This window comes from Leopardus geoffroyi, chromosome D3 (assembly GCF_018350155.1).
Source record: "Leopardus geoffroyi isolate Oge1 chromosome D3, O.geoffroyi_Oge1_pat1.0, whole genome shotgun sequence".
NCBI lineage: Eukaryota > Metazoa > Chordata > Mammalia > Carnivora > Felidae > Leopardus > Leopardus geoffroyi.
In genome coordinates, this window is record NC_059339.1 from 77,785,262 (window position 1) to 77,809,674 (window position 24,413).

The 24,413-nt window shown below is 48.8% G+C and overlaps 1 protein-coding gene and 1 long non-coding RNA gene across 6 annotated transcripts in view; both read right to left on the reverse strand.

Moving 5' to 3' along the window:
* Positions 1–23,372, reverse strand: part of LOC123587434 — a 37,158-nt gene extending 13,786 nt beyond the window's left edge. The window contains exon 1 of the long non-coding RNA XR_006707300.1: positions 119–23,372. This is a non-coding gene — a long non-coding RNA (uncharacterized LOC123587434). The remainder of the gene's footprint in view (positions 1–118) is intronic.
* CCBE1 (collagen and calcium binding EGF domains 1) overlaps positions 1–24,413 on the reverse strand; it is a 258,831-nt gene that overhangs the window by 128,251 nt on the left and 106,167 nt on the right. The window lies entirely within an intron of this gene.

Here is a 24,413-nt window from a genome sequence, read left to right on the forward strand (position 1 = left end):
CTCTGAGCTGTCAGCACAGAGCCCGACGCGGGGCTCGAACTCACAGACCGTGAGATCATGACCTGAGCCGAAGCCGGCCGCTCAACCGACTGAGCCACCCAGGCGCCCTCACGCACACTTCTAAAACCTAAAATAACCCGCACTTTAAAGCGGCAGCATCTGATTCGAATATGGCGGCATGCTAGAAATGGAACACCGGTGAAAATAACCATGGTGGATGTAGACTGGTAAGTAAGCTATTCTTATTATTCTACCATCCCCCAGAAGAATTCCAGCCAGACAAAACTGCAGCTGGAAGGAGCAAACAGTATCACGGGCATCCCTGGAGGGACACAAGGGCAAACCGATTTAAGGGAAGGTATTATTTGATCTCATTGATTCAGGCTGACGTTAAAAAAAAAAATAGACACCCTCTGATGCACCTGGGCCCAAGGTAACCACCTCTGCCAACCAGCAGCTTAAACCCTTGGGAACACCAGGCACCAAACCCCCGTCTGCCCTGCCACCTCTGTCACCAGTGAGGTGAAAACAATGATGGAGAGGTCAAGTCTCAGACCAGGGGACGAACAAGCAAGACCAGGAGCCAACAACACTTCAGAGACGTAGTGTCTGGTCGGGCAATTAGCGTGCCTCTCGCCAAGCTCATGGGCAATAATCAATGATCTGCGGCTGTTCTCCACGCTGGGTAAGGAGAGCACAGAACCTGACCCCTCCCCCCGTGAGCATGACACCACCACTGTGACATAAGAGCCCACCCATTTTGCAGAGTCTGTTCCTCATTACCCTCCCCATTGTACAGATAAGCAGGCTAAGCCTCAAAGATAATTTGCCCGAGGACACAACTGAGGAACTTCGCGTGCCAGATGGCTGTCAGCCACCGGGCTTCCTCGGGAGTCTGCTGGGATGAGGGGGCTATTCCTTAAAAAGCATCTCTTGCTCTGACCCTGTTGGCTTGTGCACTCCTAGCTTGAGTCCCTCTACGTAACAGCCACCTGGAAGCTATGCAATCACTCAAACCCTGCAGACACCCGGGCCAGCAGCTCAGCTATAGGCGGCCTTCCTCTAATTGGCGGGCAGTCTTCCTCTAATTCAGGGGTCGTGGAAACAACTATGAACCATGGATAAAGTCTGGCCTGCCATTTTTGTCAATAAAATTTTGCCGGAACACAGCTCCGCTCACTTGTTTACATATTGCCTACAGCTGATTTCAAGTTACAAAGGCAGAACTGAGTTTAGTTTTGACCGAGGCCGTATGGGTCGCAAAGCTCAAAATACTATCTGGTCCTGTCTGGAAAAAATGTCCTGCCGCCTCTTTGGTGGCCCCACGCTTTAGAAGGGCCCTCACTTGTAAGACTTCACAAGCTTCAGACAGCCAAGTTCTACAGCGGATGATCCTTTAGTAAACCTTTTCATCAAGTGCATTGGACTAGAAAGCCCCTACGAAAAGACCCGTATTTCAGAGGAATTGTGCCTACCCAAGCCCCAGGTCAGAACATTAGCTGAAGAACCCTGTAAGCTCAAGAATCCTGCTCCTAAAAAGAGAGGCGATACATTCTCTGAAGCCATTTTGGAAAACACTTCCTAACAAATAGAAGCAGAAAACTACTAAAAAAAATTATGTTTTAACTAATCTTTACCATCATCTGCTTATAAGAAGCTGCTCCTTCACATTTCCTGAAATTCAGGACTTTTTCCACTTAGGTGGAATAGTTTTGACACGGACAAGCAAAGGAGAATGTGATATCCCAAAGACCTAAGTCAAATCAGGACTGCGCCCACCTACTGCCTCTATAGCCCTTGGCCAAGTTACTTCACATTCCTGATCCTGATTCACGTTTCTCCGTCTGCACTGCAGAGCTATGTGGCTTCTCTCTATTGCTAGGTAACAGTTCACCCCGAAACTCAGTGGCTTAGAACAAGGATCACTTATTTGGTCATCACTGTCCACTGGGGCTGGGCTCAGCTGGGCAGTTCTGGTCTTGACTCACGCGTCTGGCTGCAGCCATTTGGCAGCTGGCCCGGAGCTGGAGGCTAGAAGATGGCCTCACTCATATGGCTAGCGCCCCCACGCTGGCTGTCATCTGGGCCCACCTCTCTCTGGGGCCTGTCATCATTTAGTAAGGAAGACCGGACTTCCTCACGTGGGGGCAGGAGCATTCCAAGAGAGAGGCAAAAGCCGGCCCGCCTCTTGCGGCGAAGGCCATGGAACTTGCACATTATCGCTCTGTCACATCCTATTGTCCAAAGGACGCCGTGAGAGACGGCGACAGGGACTCCACCCCTTGATGAAATGAGCAGCAAAATGCCATAGCCATGGTTCCTCCGGGATGTTTGTATCTTGCTGCCTGTTGTGATGAGGAGGGAACACACGTAGTGGGTTTCATGGGGGGGGCGGGGGGGGGGCGGTTCACGAACTCGCAGGGCCACAGGGAAAGAACCTCTCTTCATCCGGTTTTTGGCAAGATGGCCTTAAAAACATTCCTGTTACTGTGCGTCCTGGTGCTGTGTCTGGAGGCAATCTGACAACTCCTTAGGCTTCCGCTATCCCGAGTACCCATTTGCTCACTTAATTTGAAAGGAACGTTCGTCAAAGTTGGCGACGGGTCCAGCGGAGTTTTCCTAGCAGGAAACCTCATTTAGAAAGAGGACTTTGTTCTGGGAAGTTGTCGCCATCAAAACAGAAGATACCTGGTCAAACTCGTTTAGTATCACAATAAATAATTCTAGGCGACAGGCTACAGCAAACGTAGAGTATTTTCACTTCTCTAGTGAAAGAAGCCACGTAATCATTTGGCAGGGGGGACAACATCACTGGAGATGCTCTTTTCTTTTCCTAAGGTGTTTTTTTGTTTGGTTTTTTTGGGAGCATGCAAGTGTAAGCAGAGGGGGGAGAGAGAATCTTCAGCAGGTTCCAACACTCAGCGTGGAGCCAACGCAGGACTCGATCTCAGGACCACGAGATCACAACCTAAGCCGAAATCAGAGTCAGACGTTCAACCACCCCGTAGACGCTCTTACGATGAGCGTTTAGGCTGTATTAAAGGTGGAGTTTTCCTCCCTTGAACCGAAGCTGACCTTCCTCTGATCATGTAGTTGACTCAGCTGTCCAGCCGTACAAAGATAAAAATAGTAACATCAGGGAGATACATCAGGAGTAGCATCGGTCCCACGGGAGTACGGGCACTCAGGACACTAGACCCTCAGAGGCACAGGGGACCCCGCTTACTTGGCAGGTGAGGCAACTGAGGCCCAGAGAGGTTCTTACATTCAAGTAGAGCGACTCAGTTACTGCACAAACCAGGCATATGTAACCCAGACGCAGTGATGGCCCCACTTGGAATCAACAGACTGGCTGCTGGGCCCTGGATGGGTATGGCGTCACAGCCACGGAGAAACGCTGTTGTGCCTTTTCGGTAGCACCAAACTCAAGCCATGAAAATCCTTTCTGTCCCAGGGGTGAAGTCAAAGGGATAAAGTTTGGGGCACAATCCCAACCTGCCGCGACACTTTCTGGTTGGGAATAGCACATTTTTTAGGTGGGCAGGGCCCGCCTCGTAAACAGTCTCCTGTTACGGAGCCCAGATCCCTGAAAGGGGGAAGGGACCTGTCACCACTCTGACTTCCGTAACCTGGGTTGGCCACAGATGCCACGCTGCTCTTCCTGCCCTGCAGCCCGTCACCACTCGGTGACTTGGAGGCCTGAGGAGGGATGATCCCTCTGGCTCTGGAAGTGGAAATAAAACACGTCTGTGGTGTTGCAAGGCACAGCCGAGGATGGAGGAACTTTCTACCCCCTTCCAGACTATAGAGGGGACGCTGCTGTAGACAGCTCCCATCTAGAAGAGAATCTGGTTACTGCTCAGCGTTCAATGAGAAGAGAGGACATTTCTTTCCACATCACAAGCTTGACCCGGGGTACAAAAATTAGGGAGAGATGCTGGCTCATTATTTTAAAAATGTAAGGACAGTTTGCCACTTTTGATCCGTGGCTGTGTGTGGACCCTGTTGCAGAGGACCTGCCCACATGATCATCTGGCTTAAAACAGATCAACCAGCATGAAGAATTTCATGATTTCACGGAGGACCAGAGGGCCTGTGAGCAACCCAAATCTCTCTTTGAGCAACGATCGTGTTCAGGTCGTTGCCAACTCCCTGTGGGTCACTAGAATGACAGGCCAACGTGGCCAACTCACAAGGACTCCAAAGTTAGATGTGCCAGATAACCACAGGCGACTGGGATCTCTTCTCTCCCTATCACATTGCAGATTTTATGCGAGAAGGTGGTTCACAGTCCAGCAGGGGGGACAGTCTCGTGGAGGCAGATGAGGAGAGATTCCAGGGGTGCAGGCTGTGGCCCTTCTGGCCTGGCCCAGTCACTACCTGGAAATGTGCTCATATGAAGTGGGACCACAGGTCTCCAATGGCATGCCCCAGTGTCTGGAGAGAATAAAGCAGCTTTGAGGTATAGAAAAAGGCTGGAATGGGAAACCACAGTGCCAAATTCTGCCAGTAACTAGCAGAGACCTTAATTAAGCCAGGCATGGATTTGAAGTTATTTGTATAATAAAACAGTTGGAGAACAGGATTTCTTAAGATTCCTCTGGCTGTGACATTCATGTTGTTCTCTCAGAGCCAACTTAACAGACAAATGGAAAATGTTACCCATTCAGCTCTAGTGGGAAATACAGCGATAAGTGGTTTCAGAATCTACATTTTTTTGAAATCATGCATTTTAATAGTCCTTCAACGAGAATTATTGATTACCCAATACTCAAAAAATGAAGTTTAAACAAACACAGGGATCCCTGGCTTTTTTCTCTTGGGAGGGAGAGCTGAATTTGACAGTAAACTTCTATAAATTTTTAAAAAATGTTTATTTTTGAGACAGCATGTGTGAGCATGAGCAGGGGAAGGGCAGAAAGGGAGACAGAATCCTAGGCTGACAGCTTTGAGCTGTCAGCACAGAGGCTGACGCGGGGCTCAAACTCACGAAACGCGAGATCATGCCCTGAGCTGAAGCTGGATGCTTAACCGACTGAGCCACCCGGGCGCCCCTGATAAATTTTAAAAGGTATGTTCCAGTCTCTCTAAACCATATAAGCACCCCATGACCCACGGCCTCAGCTCTTACGGTCTCTCCTGTTACGTTTGCCCAAACCAGTGGTGATGTTCAGCTTCTGCTCCAAAAGTCTGGGTCCAGCGTTAGAACTCACGAGTCTGGTTCCCACGCTCTTTGGGTTTCTAGTCCGGCAAGATTAAAGGGACTGAAGTCACTTTCTTTGCCTGGGGGAGCAGGTGCTGTGCTAAATTACCGTGGGAGTCTTTGCTTCCACTCTGAATCTTCAGAAGTTGAAAGAAATGCCGCCCTATCTGTGCAAATGCCAGCGACCTGGAGTCATTCTTTATTTTCTATCACATGAAGGGAAATCGGCGTCGTGGTCACAGCTCACACATCCTAAAGCAACAGACCGACTCCATCTGTTACAGATGAAGTCCTGTCTGGGCAGTCAAACCGTAGCTCAGGAGCTGGGGGTGTGACAGAGCTCGCCAGAGGGAAACTCTGCTGCCTGCAGCCTTGACGAGGACACGCTCGTTCGACGCACATGATATTCAGATTCTCTTCATCTCCAGGGCTCGCTCAGAAGCAGGGGACACCCAGGTCTCAGCTATGCAAGCTCCCCGGTTGGCTCTTCTGTCCCAGGACCTCTGCCCCTCCCCCTAGACACCCAGCCTCCTGTTTGGTGACCGCCTTGAAGGACATCTCAGTGGCCCTACCTGCTGCGGCTTCGGCGTGGGCTGCTTTGGGAAATGCAGGAGAGACAGACAAGGCATCTTGCCCTCGGAGCCCCTGAGATCGCGGCAGGGCCAAATCCCAGCTGTGGCCAAGTCCCGGGCGTGTTCAGGGTCCAGCTGTGTTCTGTCTTCCAGGAACGATTAATGTGGGGGACGTGATGGAGCGCAGAGCAGGAGTCGTCCTCGGAGCAGCAAGACAGAAGAAAGTGACCTGCAGTCACATTGCCTCCCCAGCATTCCTTCCTGGAGATGATTCATGGAAGCCCTGGGACTGACCTTAATCAGATGTGCTGTAAGCACTTACTGAATGTGACCCAGCTGCAGAAGAGAGAGGTTTATGCAGCATTAAAGGCAGCTGGAGCAAGACCCACGACAGTGACCTCGTGTGTTGGGATTTAATGAGAAGGTTCCTTTCTGCTCAGAGCACCAACCATTTTTAGCAGGTTTTAAGGATCGGGTCAGTTCTGAAATTATTTGAGGAATACATCATCCTAACTTCAACCCGGATGTTTCCCCCGCTTTTCCTTGGTTCCCCTTAAGTGATAGCATTCAAGGAAAGAGGTACTCCCTGGAAACCCATCTTATGGATAGCTTAAGGCAAAGATAAAATGGTTCGCATCATTGATGGGAATGTTTATACATCTTCAGACTCGGCTGCGTTCGTGCTGCACCAGCTCAGCTAAGCTGGGGCTTTCTGGCCCTGGATAGTTTTACGTGAAGGCTGGTACGTTTACGTGAACACCAGTTAAGAGGGAGGTGCGACAGCAACCAGGCCTCGCCATGTTCCTGAGGTCATCAGAGGGCAGCAGGCGCCGCCACACCTCCTGGGGCAGCAGCTGGGCCCGCGCTCCCTTCAGCCTCTGAGCATCCTGGACCAGCTTTTCCCGCAGGCTGCCCACGGTGTACGAGCCAGAGGCCTAGAGGCAGCGGGACACAGGTTCCAGCTCGTCTTTGCTCTTCTCCGTTTCCATCTTTCCTTCCAATGCCAGCCCCACAGACTTCAGGTTCAGCATCAGATACAGAGGTGAGGGACTGTTGAACTGGGCACAGTTGTGGGCACTCGTAATAAGTCTCATTTTATCAGTGTTTCTGCTCCTCTAAGTCCCTAATACACGTATCTTTACTAAACTGTATCGGAATATGTAACTGAGGGTTTGTTTTTTTTTTTTAATTTTTTTTTTCAACGTTTATTTATTTTTGGGACAGAGAGAGACAGAGCATGAACGGGGGAGGGGTAGAGAGAGAGGGAGACACAGTATCGGAAACAGGCTCCAGGCTCTGAGCCATCAGCCCAGAGCCCGACGCGGGGCTCGAACTCACGGACCGCGAGATCGTGACCTGGCTGAAGTCGGACGCTTAACCGACTGCGCCACCCAGGCGCCCCAAGGGTTTTTTTTAACCATATCATGGTCATGACCACCCTGTGTCGAAGATGAGAAAGTCCTAGGTAGAAAAACCCCCAAGACTCTCTCCCAAATAAGAGCACAAGGCAACTCTGTTTGGCGACTCAGGCAGATCTGTGGTTCACTTTTTTATCTGATATTTTTGTATCTTGAGAGCGCATGAGCAAGCATGAGCAGAGAGAGGTTGCAGGGGGAGGAGAGGGAGACAGAGACCATCTCAAGAACTGCCCCTGTATTTCACTTTCTACGTGACTCAGCACGCACCTTTAAAAAGCCAAAGCTGTATATAATATGAATGTATATATTATGCATGTAGTTTATTACCGTAGGCAGAATACAGGAGCTGTACCTGCTGAAAATTTTAAGTACACAGCACAGTACCGTTAACTGTCGGACCTGGTACACAGATCTCTAGAACTTAATCTTGCGTAACTGCAGCTTTTACCTGTTGAACCACTCCATTTGCCTTACCACCACTTGCCTGTTTTCTAGCTGAAGGAAATACTGCCTGGTTCGTGAGATCAGGAAACTTACTTTTACGCAAAAATCCAAGGCCACTTTGCAACAAGGTGGGGACAGCTTTCCCCGATTCAGCGTCCACGTAGATTATTTACAGTCTATAGTTGGTTGAAGATGAAGCACAGGGCTCCTCATACAGGGCCATTCATCTGCAGGAGAGTCGAAAATCAAAGTCCCAGGACAAAAGCAGTATACATGGTCATAGGCTCACCTGTGACTTCTCAGATCTCTAAAATACATAGGCCTGTGTGCGCACACACAGGCTGACGGGCTTGGCATGAACACCTGACCTACGGGAAACTAACCCATGAGGAGACCAAGAAGCGATCCAAATCTCCTTTTTTAGAATACTAAGAAATTTAGAGACATAAATCTGGCAGAACTGGGGAGCAGAGTAGACTTTTCCCATCACGGGCAAATTGGTGCATTTGGACAGCCCCCCGATCCTGGCAATACGACTTTGCCTCCCTGGATCTGTTTCTTAAAACCAGGTGAGCTCCGACCAGGACCCAGGCGTTGGTTCCCCAACCACACCATGTACTCTCGTCACTGACCAGCCCCTGGCCCTCTGACACTGCAGAGAACTCCGACGTCTCTACTGCAAGAGCCTTCACCCTGAGGGGTGTGGAAAGAGGTCACACATCGCTGGGTACAGTTGTCCGTGTCGCCACCGGGCCTGAAGTGAATTTCTCTTGGACTCTTCAATCTAGTCTCAGCCATGCTGTTTCTGCTTCCTTAACTGAGCAGCAGTGTTCCGTATACATCAAGTTTATGGATTGCTTAAGCTTAAAACGAGAACTGTTGGCACGTCTATGGGAACGTTTGCCTATTTTTAAGCATTTATGTGTTTACTTTGAGAGAGAAAGAGAGCAGGAGCATGGGAGAAGCAGAGAGAGAAAGGGAAAGAGAATCCCAAACAGGCCTCGTGCTCAGGGCTCCATCTCAGGACTGTGAGATCATGACCTGAGCCAAAATCAAGAGTCAGAGGCTTAACCGACTGAGCCACCCAGGCTCCCCATGCTTACATATTTTTATTCTCTGGTGCATTTGTGTCCATGATTAGGTTGGGGGGGTGTGTGGAGACGAGCGCAGCCCGAGCCCCACTAGGCGGTATGGCACCAGCGCCAATGCCACGGCAGGGATGCATCCCCGACAGAACACAGGATGCTTCTCTGTCCTGTGTCCAACACAAAACCTCAACCACACTTGAGTGTGTGTGTTGGGAGGAAGGGGACGACAAATCTGCTAAGACATGATCAGCTGTTCCTAATTTTTTTCCGATGTTTGTCCACTGCTTGTGCATTCATTTGGCCATCTGGCCAATACTCATAAGCAAACAATCGGCAGCAAATATCAAGGGTTTCTAAAAAATATACGGGAAATGTATAAGATGAAGAAAATTCTGCTTTACCTTTTTCCTCCTGTGAGCTAGGAAAGTGATGCCACGATTTGATTTTGGCCGTGGACCTCCTCTGACCGGCTCAAAGGACACAGAGTTTTGAGCATCACTGGGTCTCACAGGGTGAGGCCCTCTCTGCTAAAAGCAAGCCAACGTCGATGGGTGGTTGGAAACGAAGCTCCCTGGGCTTCAATTCAGCCACTGAGTCTCTGCTGAACGCCTACTAGGTACACAGAATTCTCATGCTTCTGAGATTAGAAGACAATTCTCATCAATAAAAAGGTTTAAGAGTGAGGAGTTGGTAAGACGTGTGCACCAGCTGCACAAGGTACAAGACTGTTCATGACCATAACTCCAAATCGGTGGTAGCTCAGTGTGTGTACTGATGTGGGAAAACGTATATAGCAAGTGAAAAGAATACAGGGTGTATGCACACAGTAACTCATTTTTGTATTTATAAATTACCTCCCTTTGTGCATTGAAAATATAAAGTTAAGGGGCGCCTGGGTGGCTCAGTTGGTTCAGTGTCTGACTTCGGCTCAGGTCATGATCTTGCCATTCGTGAGTTCGAAACCTGCGTCGGGCTCCGTGCTGACAGCTCAGAGCCTGGAGCCTGCTTCGGATTCTGTGTCTCCCTCTCTCTCTCTGCCCCTCCCCCTCTTATGCTCAGTCTCTGTTAAAAATAAGCATTAAAAAGAGAATATAAAGTTAAAGCAAGTGAATCATAGTCTCTACTGGGTAGGATCCAGGGGAATTTAACCTTTTCCATTATGCCTTTCTATAAAAAGTTTGAATTTTAGATGACTTTGTACTTGTAATTTAAAATGTTTTCAGAAGGCAAGTGTTCTAAGAATTCAGAGTAAATGAAGACCTGACCTGCTAATTATTAGAAAGATGGTTTCCCTGAATGGCTCTTGTAGTTGGAATGCTCTGAGAGGACCATCCAACCAGGTTTGGTGTTGGCACACGCCTGCTTACCCCACCTTCTGGAACTTTCCATGTGAGCCAGTGGTTTCTTCGCTCCAGGAACTCTAATTCCTTCTTCACTGACTGAGACCTGTTCACGTTTTCTGCCCCCAATCCCCAGTCAATGCTATTTCTTCTGCAGACACTGAGTACTTGAAATGGCTGCATAGTATTCATTGGTACAGATCGATCATGATTTAACCATCTCTACACAATGATATATATCTGGCTCATTTCAAATTTTCTCATTATATAGGACAATGCTTCCAGCACTTCCTCTGTAGCTATTATTAGCTGTCTTTTATTTCACCAACAGTCTCAACGACTATATCATGACAACGTGCTTCCTCCATAGCACTCAGCTTCCTGCATGGGGAGCATGTTCAAATCCTGTAGCTGGAACGACGGCCAATGAATGCTGAGGCCGTATGAGGTTGATGGAGGAGAAACCAGAGACAACTTCAGAAAGCCCTTGCCTTCAAGAAACCAAGAACAAAGTGATAAAGACCTGGGCTAGGTCCGTGGTGCTGAAAGTAGGACACAAAGAACGGACCTAGAAGTGATTTAAAGGCAGATCACAAGTGGACTTCAAAACACGTATTCGGGTGTCGGTCACATGAATCCCAGCTGAAACCAGCAAACGTGATGGCTTCAATAATCCAGCATGACCACTGCAACAGAACTGAAAAATTGGCTTTGTTCCCATGTTCACGACAGGGCTGGCTGACAGGCCTCTACAGAGAAGGGGGAGCCAGGTCAGGGGCTAGGGAGATCCAATGGGAGGAGAAGCAAGGCTCTACGTGTTTGGTTCAGGTGGTGGCCTTCTCGGGGAGACTCAGCCTGTCAAAATGCAGGGAAGGGGGAGGGGAGTAAGCAAGAGGGGGGCTGAGGTCGGGACTTTGTCAGGTAAGAGGTATGTCAGATTGGGGCGCCTGGGTGGCTCAGTCGGTTGAGTGTCTCACTTTGGCTCGGGTCACCATCTCACAGTTCGTGGGCTTGAGCCCCATGTCGGGCTCTGGGCTGACAGCTCAGAGCCTGGAACCTACTTCGGATTCTGTGTCTCCCTCTCTCACTGCCCCCTCCTCTGTTTGTGCTCTCAAAAATAAACGTTTAAAAAAAAAAGAAAAGAAAAACGAAGAGGTAGGTCAGATTTCCAGGAAGTCTGTCTGCTTTGTTCAAAACAGGAACAGGATCCCAGCCAATGGCACAGGCTGAGGACAAGGGATCCAGCCCCAAGGAGAATAGCTGACAAATTCTGTCAAGGGCTGCTTCACAGCAGACGGGGCTGCAGGATTTAGGACACACTCTATGCCCCAGACCTGAGCCAGACTAGAGCACGAAGACTTCAGGGCCCGAAATCAGGGTTAGGCTGAGACCGTATAGGCAGGCCAACTACATAATCTGTCTGACCCAGCACGAGCTGCAAATGTGGGGCCCATGGGGCGCCTGGAGGGGGGGCTCAGTCAGTTGTTGATCTTCTCTTGATTTCAGCTCAGGTCATGATGCCAGGGTCGTGGGATTGAGTCCCAGTCAGGCTCTGAGTGTGGAAACTGCTTAAGATATTCATTCTCATATTCTCTCTCTCTCTCTACCGCCCCACGTCCCCTGCCTCCGCCCCTTTCCTTCTCTCTAAAAACAACATGTGGGGTCCTTGTTCAAAAATTACAAAAACTTCTCAAAATGGTGACAGAAGGGCATTAAACTATATGCAGGGCCCTTCTGAGCACGGGGTCCTGGGCATTTGCAGAGGCCATGTGGCCATGAAGCCAGCCCTGCCTGCACAAGAAGGACAAACCCAGACCCCTGCGGCAAAGAGGGCAAGATGAGTTGTCAACTTTTTTGTTTTAAACAGCACAAGTATCCTGTTAGATTCTTAAGCACCCTGTTGAGTTTTCAAACTGTTTTCTCCCCAAAGTCATATGCGAAGCCCAACTGAACGCCTAAGATACTCTAAGGCGTGCCTGGGTGGCTCAGTCGGTTAAGCGTCCCACTCTTAATTTCGGCTCAGGTCATGATCTCATGGTTTCGTGGGTTCAAGCCTCACGTCGGGCTCTGTGCACTGACCATGTGTAGCCGGCTTGGGACTCTCCCTCTCCTCTCTCTCTGCCCCTCCCCTGCTTGCACTCTCTTGGTCTCTCTCAAACTTAAAAAAAGCTAGTCGAAGGCAGAACTTTTCAGTCTACTTCAGGACTCCTGTCCACAGCACCCCACCCCGTCTCCGGTCATCACTCCCCCCACGACTCCTGAGTCACCACCTCTGGCCTCGCCACTCCAGGAGGCACCGTCCAGACCACAGGAGGCTCTACTGTACTCCCTGAAAGAACACACCCAAGAGGACTTTGATAGCGAAATGCCAGGACCCACAACAAGGGGCTCCAGCGACAGCAAATCGAATCAGCCAATCATTTCACCCACAGGGTATAGCTTTCCCTCTTACACGGTAGCACAAAACGCCTCTTCCGGGACCACTCATAATGCATCTGTTTCCGTTATAAACAACTATTCATTGGACTCTTACGACCACCTTGAGGACAAATTTCTGGGGTGGGGTAGGGGGAGCAGGGGAACACTTTAATACTGAACGTGTCTGCTTCCGGCTCACGTGCATAACCTCCAAGTATTCCCTAATTAAACTTGTCTTCAGAAACGCTGTAAGATTTAAGCAAAAACATAGAAGATTCACCTAAAAGGGCGGAAGTACCATCCTTCAACGACCGTAACTTTAGAGAGTCCGTAAAATCCTCAAGTACGGGCTCTTCAGACACGTGTTTGAAAAAAGCCCCCTAACAAAGTAGGCAAGAAATGCCCGACGATGATGCTGAGAAAGAACTTTCTGCTCTTCTGCGCACTGCCAAAGATCCGACTTGCTGATGCTAATCTTATCTGAACATATTAGTAAGATCCCTAAGTTCCCTTAGTAAGAAACACCACCAGTGACACGACGACTGGGTAACAGTTGTCTCTTAAGAAATATCGCTCCCCACCACGTTTTTCCTCCAAGTTGGTGGGGGGGGAGGGACGGGAAAATGATGGATGCTTCCTGGAATGTCTAGCTACCAAAAAAAAAAAATCCATAAAGCCTAAGACATTAAAGATGAAAGTCGTGGTGAAATGAGCAATTAAGATAAACTAAACGGATTCTTCTTCTTTTTAAGACAAGCTTCCGAGGCCTACCACATGACCGCCACAAGTCACATCGCAAACTGTTTCCTATCTGTAACACGAACAGCCATTCTGCCTTTACCGAGAGAGATAATCAGACGCAGGTTCTCGCATCTGCTCCTTTATCTCGTGAGACCTCCCTCGCTCCTGTGACTCTTGGAGGACACGGAGACACTTCAGTTAGCTGATGGAAAACGAACGTAGGAAGAGATAGGGAAGCAAAAGGACACTCTTTGTTCCCTGGATTTCACCTTCTGACCATCATTTATTTTTCTTTGAGAGAGACAGCACACACGTGAGCAAGGGACGGGGGCAGAGAGAGAATCCTAAGCAGCCTCCACACACTCAGCAAGGAGCCTGACTGGGGACTCGATCTCATGACCCTGGGATTACGACCTGAGCTGAAATCAAGAGTCAGACACCCATCTGACTGAGCCCCGCCCCCCGGAACCCCTTCCCTCAGACCATTCTAAGCTGCTAAGTGGATCCTGTGATAATATAGTGATTCTGCTGGTGACTAAGGCCTCTGTTGGTAACCAATGTCCTTCCTTGGCGTGTTTTCCAGGGCTGAGGTCCTATGTTCTGCCTAGAACGGTCTGAACTGTAAGATCGGCCAACAATGCGACTCTGCACAACAAAACTCTGTTCCGACACGAATAAAAGTCATTGTCCATAATGTGCAGATTTAAATTTTTTTTTTTCAACGTTTATTTATTTTTGGGACAGAGAGAGACAGAGCATGAATGGGGGAGGGGCAGAGAGAGAAAGGGAGACACAGAATCGGAAACAGGCTCCAGGCTCTGAGCCATCAGCCCAGAGCCCGACGCGGGGCTCGAACTCACGGACCGCGAGATCGTGACCTGGCTGAAGTCGGACGCCTAACCGACTGCGCCACCCAGGCGCCCCCATAATGTGCAGATTTAAAGCAGACCCCACTCACTCTAGGTTTGAGCAGGAGACTCGTATTTCATGCACCAGAACACGGATGCAAGACATCCCTTCCCTGATGCTATTTTTAAATTGCACGGTTTTCAAAAATGCATAACTTGTTTTGAAGTTTTAATTTTGTCTATTTATTCACAGGCTACAAAAATACTGCTGTCGTGGCTATTTTTCTAATTTTTGAAATCTGAATTCATCCAGGAACAGAACCGCAGGAAAGAAAATTCCTTGTGGGGGCCGAAGTGGGTCTCTACAGGGGTCCTTCCAGCACTTTCCAAGCCTGACCCTTCCTGAATTCATCAGCTCAGGCAGCCACAACAAAATACCACGGGCTGGGTGGCTTAAACAACAGATTTATTTTCTGCAAGTCCAAGATAGGGAGCCGGCTGGGTTGGTGTCCAGTGAGGAGTCTGGCCGTGGGCTACAGATGCAGCCATGTGTGTCCTCGCATGGCTTTTCTTTGTGCCCACGAGGGCAGAGCGAGCACACACAACTGAGCTCTCTGGGGTCTCTTCCCACAAAGACAGTAATCCCGCCGATCAGAACTTCACCTTTAGGACTTCACGTAACCTTAATTATCCCCCATGAAGACCCTGTCTCCAAATACAGTCATGTGGGGGGGGGGGGGGTTGGGCTTCAACACATGAATTTTGGGGGTGTGGGGCAGACACAATCAGTCCATAACACCTCCCAGTCCTGACATCTCCAATGATGTGGTAGAAACAAAAGGCCAAGATTTTGCTGCGGAATAAACGTTCAATTCTGCTTCGCTGTCCCGGTGCCACCGGCACACAGCTGTTCGGTTGGTTTACAAAGAGATCTGACCCCGAATTCTGCCTCTACTCTGTCCAATGACTGATTACTGCCAGGCTGTGCAAGTGAAACGGTACAGCCAGAGAGGTGGGTGCGTATTGCAACAGAGGTGTGACTGGACACAAACAGCCTTCCTCCGCTCCCCCAAAAGACTTCTTGGAGGGAACTAGCACAGAATGTCTGTGAGGAGTCTCCTGAGCTCTTTTCCCTGGCTGCCCTCCACAATACTAACCAATGGACTATTTTCTTCTCAGAAGGGTTTCGAGAGAACCTTTAGTAACGTAAGCCTTCCGATTTCTCCCTCTCTTGACCACGAGAACTAAGGAGATTGCTAAACTGAAAAGGCCAGAAGCTCGTCTTCTAGAAGCCGGGCAACACCTGGTTTACGTGCCCGGAAAACTGAAGTAGGAAGCTGTGTGCCCACCATCACCACAATCTGGCGTGAACCACGGAGTCTGCCAGGGGGACACGAGCCCTCACCAAGGAGGGACGAAACGTTACGTGAGTCCAAGCAGAGCCGCTCCCTGAAACAGGCTACGTGCCGGGTGGGGAGGGCTTTGGAAAGTCAGGCTTCTGAGACAGAACTTAACACCATCCGCAGTGAGTTTCTGATCAGGGACGCACAATGACGCTTAAGGAAGGTGCCTCTGGTCCCGGATCTGCCCGCTCTAACATTTCTGGCTTCTGCAAGCGCTCAGCATAGATTCTCTTGGATTTGACTTGAGCCCCAAATAGCCATGAGCAAATATAGTTGCTCGGGCAGGGACCCCGAGATCACAGCCAAGGAGGAAGAGTCCTGTGTGACGTGGCCAGGACAATGACCTCCCAGAATATGAAAAGGAAACTGCCTTCATGTAAAGTGCTGTGGGAGGCCTCCCGGAAGGACACAGGGCAGAACCTCTGCTGGGCAGAAGAATCAGGGCAGAATCCCAGCACAGGGGCTCCGAGAGAGCTGGATGCCCCACGGCCGCCCACCAACCAGGATGACAACTGAGGCATCGGGGCCTCCGTCATTCATGTGGTCCCCAGCAGTGCCTTGGGCCCAGATCCAACAGAGTGGGTCCTTCAGCGGGGGGGGGGGGGGGGGGGGGGGGGGGGGGGGGGGCGCATATTGCTTCGATTTCATGCTCCATCCGAGGGGGTAAATGACCGCTGGGTTGGAATGCAGGAGCTTGCCTCAGAAATTCACCCTACCGCTTCTGATTAGAGTAATAGTCATCAGCCCCCCCAAAGTAAAACATGTTTTTCTGTTTTTGCTCAAAAGTGGAGCAAGCCCAAGATGAACTTCTTTCCTTTTAGAGGTGGGCTTGCTAAGGGCATAAGGAAAGGCTGAGATGTTTGGCACATCATATATTGTTTTGCTGCATTATGACGTGACTCTTGTGTGTGTTTTTTGAAATAGATTATAGGGGTGCCTGGCTGGCTCAGTTAAGCGTCCGACTTTGGCTCAGGTCATGATCTCACAGTTCGTGGGTTCGAGCCCCACGTCGGGCTCTGCATCGACAGCTCAGAACCTGGAGGCTGCTTCAGATTCTGGGTCTCCCTCTCTCTCTGCCCTTCCTCTGCTTGCATGCAATCTCTCAAAAATAAAAAAAAATTCAGAAAACAGATTACATGGCCTATAATGGGGTTTTTCCTTTATCTGTACAGTAGTCCCACTAAATACTAAAGGAACAGAGGATGTGGACAATTGGTAGAAATATCTGCATCTTATAACAAGACTGATTTATTCTAGTTTATCTCTGACACACAGAAGAGTGATTCTCAACGTATGATCCGGACTTGGGAATTTGCTGGAAATGTCATTTTCTAAGGCCCCACTCCAGACCTACTGAATCAAACTCTGGGGGAGGGGCCCAGCAATCTGAGCCAGTTTTCAGTGTTGTCCAGACACTGGACAGAGCTTAGCCTTTAGCCTACCGGAGGGTCTAGTCTTCAGTCACTGGAGAAACCTAGCAACACCCTGCCTACTCTCCAGAACAATCTAAGCCGGGCACCAACATGGATCTTCGTGGTGCTTGTTTTGGTAGAGGTGGTCGCTGGGGGAAGAAAACAAAAATGAGAAGAACATATTGCCTGGCATCACCTTGGAGTTCACTAGCATTTTCATAGTCATGGAGCATAAAGAGAAATAAACCATGAAAACCCGTAACAGTGAGGGAGTGTTTTTAAAAAATGTCTTGTAGCCTCAAATCAATTCCCTGATCAGCTTGCTGTTGAGTTTAATCCAGCCAAGCCAGTGTTATTGTAGGTGTCACAAATTTTGTTTCCTTTGCCCTGTGAAGCTGGAACCAATTGTTGTTATAGGGAGACTAAATAAAAAGAGGTCCCGAACTTCCTGTTATCACAGTTCGATTTTTTGAGATACTAAAATAATATCGTATGGGTGATTTGGGTGTTTTTTGTTTTTTTTTTTTAACATAATGAAACCCACATGAAATGGCACCACACAGACCTTGTCACGGACTGTTTTGACCATGTTTCCAAATGAAATACTTCAAGGAAGAAAAATGACTATACAGCAATTTTTTCCTTTCTCTTCATGTTCTCGATCATGACTTGGTAACACATTGTTTAGGGGAAAAAAAAAACCCTACTTTATGTGGAATGTCAAAATATGTAAATCAGTCAAGATAATTTATATTGCTTGGGCAAGCTTGGCTGGATTAACTTTACTTTCAAACTTCAGCAAATACAGATAAGCAGGGTGAGCTATAGTTCTTGAGACAGCCTTGTGTGTAGCAGGAAGCAGAAGCCGAATCCCGGCACAAGGTTCAAGAAAATCAACTATTAACTCTTCGAACATTGGTGCTTCGTTCACGATGCAAAGTCCTGAGGAGCGTGAAGACTATACCGACGTATGTCCCCGAAACGGTCAATTTTGCGTGTCAACTTAGACTACGCCAACGGGTGGGTTGGTCAAACACTTCATCTAGATGTGCCTGTAAAGTTACTTTCTAGATGTGATTAGCATTGGACTCTGGAGACTCTGAATAAAGCAGATTACCCCTCGTAATGAGGGGGAGCCTCTTCTATGTGAAGATCTTACGAGCCAAGACATAGGGTTCCAAAAAGAGCAATTTGCCTGCAGACCACAACACAGAAAATCTGCCTAAGCATCCAGCCGTCAGATTTGAGATTGCTACAGCAACTCTTACCCAAAATTCCAGCCCGCAGGCCTGCCTTACAGATTTCAGACTTTCTGGCCCCACGACTGCAGGAGTCCATCCCTTGAAATCAAGTTCCGTCCAGATATAGATCTTATTGGTTCTGTTTATCTGGGGAAACTCCAACACAGCCCCCCAACCCTAACTTTTGACCCACAGTCTCCGTAACATGTTTACTGCTCTTCTGTTCTCATTTTAACTGACACACTGTAGTCAAAACAGGGAGGGGGGGGAGAATCGGGGAACTTTCCAGAGTTCTTTTAAACCCAAGTGTCCCCACTTTCCAGGCAGAAATGAAATTATGGCTTACTAGGGTTACCGCAAACTGGAGTAACTTCCATAGACATTGGAAACCCTACAGAACTTTGTCTACACTTCATTATTCCATTCACTATAGAAGGTCATTCTAGTGTCAATGCTTGGCTTCCCCAGTCCAGTGTGAGCATCCTGAGGACAGAGAATGCCTGAAATTTCGCATGATGTGCAGAGTCGTTGAGTCACCTGGTTGTATACCTGAAACTCACGTCGCACAGCATGGGTGTTAAATGTACTTTTTGCTGAATGAATGAGGGCTGCAATCTTCAGAGTAAATGCTATCCTAAGGTTCTTCTGCTCCTTCACACCTTCCCCCTCCCCTCAGGTGGGCTCATGCTCCATCTGTACAACTGGCTTCGAAAAGCTGCACACTGGCCTAGCAACTTCTGAATGACCTCAGTTTAGTCTTCCCTGGTTCACACCAGGGCCGCCCCTGCGACCTGATTAATGTCAGGTGAGACCGCTTCAATCCTTCCAGAACGTTAGTTGAGGGCCACTGATGATTTGAAATCGAAGCTGATAGTCAGCCCACGGACTATCTTCTCAATAAACCACACTTACGGGAAGCGATTTAGTAACGCCGTGCGTTTGAGAAATGGGGCCTGTGTTGAAAACATCATGGGAGGAAGGCCACTGCCCAGGGAGCGCTTGTTAAGAATTGGGCCAAAACGGCTAATAGGTTTCACCAACGTCCTTGCATACGGTATTTTCGTTGAGTTCCATGCATAAATTCCGTGAAAACGTACCTTCGAAGTTCTAGGCTCTATTCTGGAAGAAAAGGTTCAATCAAAAAGCCTGCTTCTGGATGTAGCTTTCAGGAAATAAAAGTATAGGGATCATCTCTATTTCGCTGCAGCCTGGACAAGGTGTTTAGCTTTGATACATAAGTCTTGTGGGCACCTGTGTGTTTGCCAAATTTGGGGTGAGGCGAGACCATCCTAACTCCCAGTATCTCCAAATGTGACCTTGGAAAGGGGGGTCACTGCAGATATGATTAACATGAGGCCATACCGGAGTAAGGTGAGCCCCTAACCCATTACATATTGCTGCCCGTATAAAAAGAGAAAATTAGGACACAGGTGCACAGACAGGGAGAAAGCCGTGCGAAGATGAAGGCAGAGATTGGGGTGATGTGGCAGGAGCTCAGGAATGTCAAAGACTGCCACGAACCCCCAGAAGCTACGGGAGAGGCAAGGGACAGATTCTCCCTCACATCACCCCGAGGACGCCCTCATCTCGGACTTCTAGCTTTGAGAAATGAGAAATGACCTCATCTGTGGGACCAGCAGCCCTCGCCAACTAACCCACACCAATCCACAAAGTCCACGCAGAACCACAAAGGGGCAACCGAACGCATTACAGGGCAATTCAAATGATAACTCTCGTAGTAGGAATGAATATCTAATGTGGGCCAGCACAAGATGATCCACATGGACAAAAGACAGAATTTGAAGGCAAAGAGAACGGGAACGAGACCAGAGGCCTCCGAGTTTGGCCGAGTTTTGCCCAGGCCATACCTAATTGCATAGTTCCGGCTTTTCTGGTGTGCCTGCGTCTGGATGTCCTGATGCCCTTCCAATCATTCATCAAGTCCTAAGTGGCCAGAGGTAATCATCTAGAAGACTGGACCCAATCTACTCTGGCCACCACAGTTCTGATGCCTTACATTGGCAATACTGGGTAAAAGCCCCCCCCCCCCCCCCATCTTACACAGGGGATTTCATCTCCCCACGCCGTTATTCATATATATATATATATATACACACACACATGAATCACATAGTAACATTCACCTTTTTTTTTTTTTTTTGAGAGCAAGAGAAGGGGAGAGGTAGAGACACAGATGCAGGCTCCATGCCCCGACCCCATGACCATGAGATCATGACCTGAGCTGAAATCAAGAGTCAGACACTCAACCAACTGAGCCACCCAGGCACCCACGTTTTGAGTAGGCTTCATGCTCAGTGCAGAGCCCAACATGGGGCTTGAACTCACGACCCTGAGATTAGGACCCGAGCAGAGATCAAAAGTCAGATGCTTAACTGAGCCACCCAAGCACCCTAAAATTCACTTTTTTAAGCGTATGGTGCTGCAACATTTGGTACATGTGTATTCAGTAACCCATCAAGATCTAGAACAGTTCCATCCCCCCCCCCCCAATCCTGTCCCCGAAACCCCTCCAGCCCTAGGCAACCATTGATCTGTTTCCTGTTCCTGTAACTCTTCCTCGGCAAGAATGTCACCTAAAAAATCACACAGGAGGTCACAGCCTTTTTGTATTTGGCCTTTTCCACTTAGCATGATGCGTTTGAAAGCTGTTCACGTTCTCACATGTCTGAGCAGTTCCTTCCTGTTTATCGCTGAGTAGTACTCCATGATCGGGATGCACCGTGGCCGTGCACAACTCCCAGATGCAAGGCATTTGGCTGGTTTCCAGTTTTTGGCAATTACAAAACAAAAGCCACTGTAAATATTTGCATACGCATTTTTGTGTGGACATAAGCTTTCGTCTCACTTGGGTAAATACTTAACTTTATAAAAAAAAAAAAAAAAAAAAAAAGTCCAACTCTTTTCCAGAAATGGCCGTGCCATTCAGACAGTTGTTTCTAAAGTAGCTTTTTCCACCACCTACGACACGGGCTCCATATGACACTCGACATTCAGGAAAAGATTAGTCAGTAAATGTTTTTGTTAGCAAGCAGGGCGTTACAAATAGTGTTATTTTAAATGGGAAGATGTCTAACACTCGCCGAAACCCTCGGTATTTAGGACTAAGCCAACAAACAAATGTAGCAAGACCGTAAGGGAACAGAGGCCTAAGACTAAAAGCCACTTCTTTCTTCTTTTATCTCGCTTCTGATTCAATATGGGATTAGATCGCTTTTGCCACCCCCCTCCCCCCCAACACACAGTGACCAGCTGTGAGCAGAGCCAGGCTGTGGCTTTGACCCTGCCACTCCCCGCTGGCCCACCCTTCTTCCACCTGTAGTTCCTACCAATGCATTTGCGTGCCAATCAGAGGAAGGGTCACCTCCAACGCATTGAGGAGGTGAAGTGCACCCGTTTGAAACTTTGTGCAGGTCTCACCCAGAGTGCATCTTCCCCAGAGACCTGCCATCTTCTGAAGCAAAGATGCCAGCACGCCTGCAGACTGGGTTTGCGGACCCCCGGTTTTCTGACCACTTCCTACCCCCCCCCCTTTTCTCTCCGAACTCCATGCCAGGTGTGTGGATGCCCCCCTATACACGGGACCAAGAGAAATCCCGGTGGGAAGTCCAAGAGCCAGCTGGTTCACGTATAAAAAATCCAATGCCCCAGTGTCTTCTCCAAAAGGTCTTCGTGCAGACTTGTGTTTGCAAGGGAGCAGGGGTGCCTGGGAAGGTATGGCCCTCCCGGATCCGGACACAGATGGGAAAGGGATGGCGGAGTCGGAGAGAGAAAGGCAGGAGCACAAACTATACACTTAGGCAAATGCACACGTAGGGAGAGAGAGACTCACGGGGTCACCGGTGGTCGGGGGGTGGGGGTGCAGCCTCTATGAGGCTGCTTTTAAGTTTCCAGGCCACAGCTCCAGCTGGATCTTGTTTTCTTAACAAAAGCCAAGTCTGGCAGTGCAGTGGAGGTTCGAAGATTAATTTAATAAAAGGAAAGCCCCCTGGAAAGACACAAGGGACCAGCTTAAGCTGCCCTTGATTGACACCACTTCTTTCCTAAGTTCTAAACCTAAGTCATAAGGCACTGCACCCCCAACATCGTAGACTTGATAAAAATAGGCTCACGTTCATTCGCCACGTAGAAAGAAGTGCTAGTAAGATTTGTGGATTTTTTTGTCAATTCTATAGGTATCCAAGAATAAATCCGCGCACAGGGCACTCAGTTGGTTGGCTCAGAGGGTTAAGCGTCCGACTCTTGGTTTTGGCTCCGGTCATGATCTCACGGCTTTGGGGGGTTCGAACTCTGCATCAGGCTCTATCCCTCTTGCTTTCTGCCCCTCCCCCACTTGCGTTGTCTCAAAATAAACTTAAAAAAAATCAGTGCATGAGTTATACAGAATACAGCCTGTACCCACACGCATACATCTATCTTATGGTGAATGTACACAAAGGAGTTGTGGTAGAACTGTATCTAATTTTGAAGAAAAAAAATCAGTATGATTTATTTGACCCAAGTGAATTGGTTACACAGGAAAAGGGCCAACCTACAGAACTGAAACAGTTTAAATTCAAGATACTTGCCTTCATCATGAAGAACACAGGAAAAAAAAAAAAAAAAACACAACACAGGGCTAACGTGGATGTCTATCATTTTGCCTCACTGCCCAAAGCCTCATCACTAGGAGCTCAGGATATTAGAGATTCTCTATCCGACTTCTCTCAAAGCACAGGAATCCCCTTGCCAAAACGAATCCCTGTCAGGCTTTTTTCAACTTTTGAATAACAAAAATGTTTAATGTTTTTTAGAGATACAGAGCATGAGCGAGCACGAACTGGGGAAGGGCAGGGAGAGAGGGAGACACAGGATCCCAAGAAGGCTCCAGGCTCTGAGCTGCCAGCACAGAGCCCCACGTGGGGTTCAAGCTTGTGAATCAGGAGATCATGACCTGGGCTGAAGTCAGATGCTCAACCGACTGAGCCACCCAGACGCCCCTGAATCTTTTCTGACAACTGGCATTGCTGCGTTTTTGGCAAACGTGCTTGTTATTGGCTTCTTAGCTGTTAAAGTTAGTTGGAAAAGCCAAAGGAAACACAGCAGGAAGAAACCAAAAACAGCTGTCCGTGCCATAGATGAACAAAGAGGACAGAGATCATACACCTGATACACGCTTCCCGACAAGTGTCCTCAACCCCGGCTGCCCACTGGAATCCTATGGTATCTTAAAAAAAAAAAAAAAAAAAAAAAGGCAGACATCCTGGGTCCAGCTCTGAGATGCTAATTTAAATGCTCTGGGGAGGGGCGCCTGGGTGGCTCAGTCGGTTAAAGCATCCAACTTCAGCTCAGGTCACGATCTCACCATTCTTGAGTTCGAGCCCCGCGTCGGGCTCTGTGCTGACAGCTCAGAGCGTGCAGCCTGCTTCTGATTGTGTGTCTCCCTCCCTGTCTCTGCCTCTCAAAAATAAATACATGTTAAAAAATTTAAGGAAAAATAAAACAAATGCTCTGGGGAGCCTCTGGGCACTGAGTGTCTCAAAAAGCTCTCAGCGTTCAGTGGAGGTTGAAAACTATTATTGTGGTTCCTGCAGAGAACAGTTGTTTAATTCACTGTTCATGGATTTGTGGTTCCTGCAGAGAACAGTTGTTTAATTCACTGTTCATGGATTTCTAGCAATTTCACCAGCATGCGTGGACCTGACTCGACAGGAGCATGTGCCCGGAGTATGCCGGGCTACCAGCATCCAGCCTTCATGGAATTTACTAGAACTGGTAGGCTGAACCCACCAGAGAAAGAGGCCTCCGGGATCCGGAAACGGGGGAATGACAGCAAAAGAAAATCTTCCCGAAGCCCCCGTCTTTTCCGTAACTCAAGGAGAGCAGGTCACGTCTGATTGAAGCGAAATTTGTTTTCTAGGGAAAACAGAGAAAACCCAACTGAGAGCCTGAGAGGGTGAAGCCAGTCGTCGGGCTATTACAAGAAGTCTTAGGGCGAAGACAACCCTGGGAGTAATTTAGTCCGACAGTCTCATCTGTGAGATTCGGCCACGGAGTCCTACATGCAGTGACTCCCCCAAGGTAGGGGCTGGGGACTGGGCCAGGATGTCCATGCTTTTCCCACTGGACCATTTACTTGCCTCCAACTTCCAGTCCTCGCTGCGAGGCAAGATTCAGGGGCCCGAGACCACGGGAGGTGTTCACTACATGCTGGCCAGACTCAGTGCCTGTGATTCTAATCCACCTTTACGTGCTGTTCGTTGGAAGCCGCCTTAGGGTAGATGAGAA